This window comes from Malus domestica, chromosome 11 (assembly GCF_042453785.1).
Source record: "Malus domestica chromosome 11, GDT2T_hap1".
In the NCBI taxonomy this organism is placed as follows: Eukaryota; Viridiplantae; Streptophyta; class Magnoliopsida; order Rosales; family Rosaceae; genus Malus; species Malus domestica.
Window position 1 is genome coordinate 8,638,598 of NC_091671.1, and position 3,463 is coordinate 8,642,060.

Genomic DNA, 3,463 nt, shown 5'->3' on the forward strand with positions numbered 1-3,463 from the left:
TGTATCCAGTATCCAGTAGCATATGCAATTGTTGAAATTGAAGATAGAAGAACTTGGACTTTTCTCGAGCTACTCATCGCTGATTTGGGTATTGAAAATGGGCTTGCTTGGGTCTTTATGTCAGAAAAACAAAAAGGGTTAATAAAAGCTGTGAAGGACCTTATTCCAACTGCTGAACACATACATTGTGTTCGACACTTATATAACAATTTCAAGAAAACACACGTTGGCATTGCATTGAAACAAATTCTTTGGTCAGCAGCTAGAGCAACCACCATTCCAAGATTTAAAGCAGAGGTGACTAAGATGGAAGTTGAAGATGGATTGGCTATAAGTTGGTTTGATGACAAACCAGCATGTTATTGGAGCAGATCTTATGTTAGGACATTATCTAAGTGCCATTTATCTGCATTTTAAGTCACATATGGTTGTTATAAATTGGGGAATATCATCTCATAGGCCTATGGAGAAGCTGGGATAGGACAAACTTGTGCGGCCAATGAAATTGGCCATAACCCACCAACTACTTAAAGTGGGCAAACACAATGGTGTGCTCATTGAAAACTTTGGTATTTTAAATTTTAGTCTTGTATTTATAGACAAATGTATGTGTAACTCTTTTATTGATAATTTGTAGCATACCACTGAAGGAAATATGGGAAGTGAAACTCCACCAAATCAGGGACGAGAACAATCTGCATCTAATGCAAGCAGGGCCGGTCCTTGAGTTTTTGGGTGCCCAGTGCGAAAGTTCAAAATGTGCCATTTTTTAATACGAAAACATATGTTTAAAAAAAAAAATTTAACGAGAGCTGGAGCCCAATCGAAGCTGGGGGGCTAGACCCTCACGCCCAAATTATATTACTTGAGAAAATATACAACGGAGAGGGACATAGTACCTAAACCCCAACAATAAAAAATACAATTATATACAACAATTCCTAACGAAGCTCCTTGAAATTTCATTATCCTTTGCCTTTTTTTCCTTTCCATATTACTAGAGAATTGTTTCCTAAAAGACATGGCTTCGATAATTTGTTTGCAAAAATTACCTACACATGATATAACAAAAATTTCCTATCAAAATTATCATTTCAACACATATTATATATTATAAAAACACTAACACATAGTTTAACATATTATAAAAATTGAACCTAAAAATTGGGTTTGAAATGAAATAAAATCATTCAATTAGTCAAGAATTCTATTCATCAACAACAACAATTCTATACATCAATTATCATATAATTATATGTCACTTGCAAAATTTTATATGAAATTATGAATTGATAATTCAAATTTTAAAAATTAGTTTACCTCAAAACTCAAAAAGAAGGGTTGGTGGTGAGTGAGTGCTCTTGCACTTGCAGCAGCCAATGGGCTTGGCGCTAAGCTGAAGACAGCCGGACAGGAACCTCCTGTGCTGCAACAGCTTGCTGGTGAAAGGGAGTCAGGGGTCAGGACGGTAGGGAGAAGTTTGGTGCGCCAAAAATGGGTGGAACGGGCTGTTCCACGGGACAGATTTTGTGTGTTTTTGCGTCCCACCTCCCCCTGGAACGGGTTTGTTCCACGTCTGTGGAACACAATGTTTTACCATTTTAAGACAAATATACCCCATGTCTTTTTCAAAAATTACACCTTTGTTCCGTCCCGTCCCGTCTGCGTACCAAACACACCCTATAAGAGTTAGGGTTAGTGGAGACCGTGTGGTCCCTTTAATGTCGTTTTGTTTTTTTGTTTTTTGTTTTTTTTTTTTTTTTTGTTGATTATAATGCGGATAATACTTGGGTACCCGATATATACACACTCACTTACGTGGTACAATAAAAAAACGACATCTATCCTTATTGTAATCTCTCAAACACGTAACCAAACATCCTTTATTCCTGTAGCCAAACACTCACCTTCTTCCTCGCCAAAGCACACAATCAGACAAACACTTTCATTTTCAAATCATGGCAATCTAACTATGGTGGAAGATTCCATTTCCAGAAGCCCAATCTGGTAATCCAAAAATATGGGTTCCTTGATTTTCATACGGAGAGGACGACGGCTCGTGGGGTTGGGTGCTCTTCTTTTCACGGTTTTCTACTCTTACGTGAGATCCAGATTTTACAACGATGAAGGTGCCATGAGTTCCGGCAAGGGACGGTGGCTGATGGTGGTGGGCGAGGACACTGGTCTGTGGTGGGAGACGACCGTGGCTGGAGGTGGTGGCCTGGTGGGAGAGGACCGTGGTTGGTGGTAGTGGGACCGTTGCAGGTGATTGTGTGGCGAGGACCGTGGCCACTGGCGGTGGGAGAGGACCGTCGCTGGTGCTGGTCGTTTAGATCTCTGTGTTGTGAATGAAGATGGGTGTTTGGCTAACACAATAGTGAGTTTTTGGCTAAAGAATTGGTTAAGTATTTGAAGATTAAGTTTGGCCAGGTGTTTTTATATTATTGTGCCACGTAAGATAGTGTGTATATTGGGTACTAGAGTACCCAAGTATCATCCTTATAATGCCCAAAACCTGGACCACCGAGTGGTTCCTCTAATGTCAATTTTTTTTTTTGTAACGCTCAAAACCTGAGCCTTTTTTCATTTTTCCTAGGCTCTTGCCCTAGTTGGGCTCTGGACTTTTTTTTATTTTTTTATTTTTTTATATCTAGTTATTTGGGTTATATTTTTTTTATGCCCCTTTTAGTTTTGGGTTCTGAACAGTTGCTCCTGTGGCATTGGGCCTAGGCCGGGCTTGAATGCAAGTTCTTTTGACCTATGTCTTTATCCCTTTCTCGTGTATGCCTTTATAACCCAATGTCATATGTTAATTTTTCAGGTTTTTTTTTTAAAATTTAAAATTGTTGGTAGGTTTCTAAAAGAGGTAGAGTGAAACAAAATACAAGAGGCAAGTCAGTGCACAATTCATGAAAGTTACCTGAAAACTGTAGAATCTTAAGGAAATCATTTGGAAATTTAGACTTTTTGTTAATGTCAATGTTTGTTCGGATGAAGACAATGTTGTGAACTTTAAGCTGGTGGGTGTTTTTGATTTTGAACATAACCAAGCAATGAAACAATATTTTTGATATGGTAGCAATGAAATGATTAGGCATTGCATTCTCTTATGGTTGCTCAAAATATGTTAAGATACAAAAGTGGGTGTGTTCAGTTTAACATGTCACGAAATGGAGTTGTAGATGCATATGCGCTACTCGGATACAACTATCCACATGAATACTCTCTAACACAAATTTTAAGGGTTTTACTAAAGAAAAGTAAAAACTTGTTAAAAGATCTTAAAATGACATAAATAACCCTGAACACAAGTCATGTGCGAGACACATGACTTATTTTGGATGGAAAACTTAACGGAGTTAGGGTGAGATAACAAATTGATGATTTCGGCAAGTTAGTATGACAAATTGCTTAAAATTTTAGTTTATATGACACATTGAAAAAGATGTACAAGTTCATACAA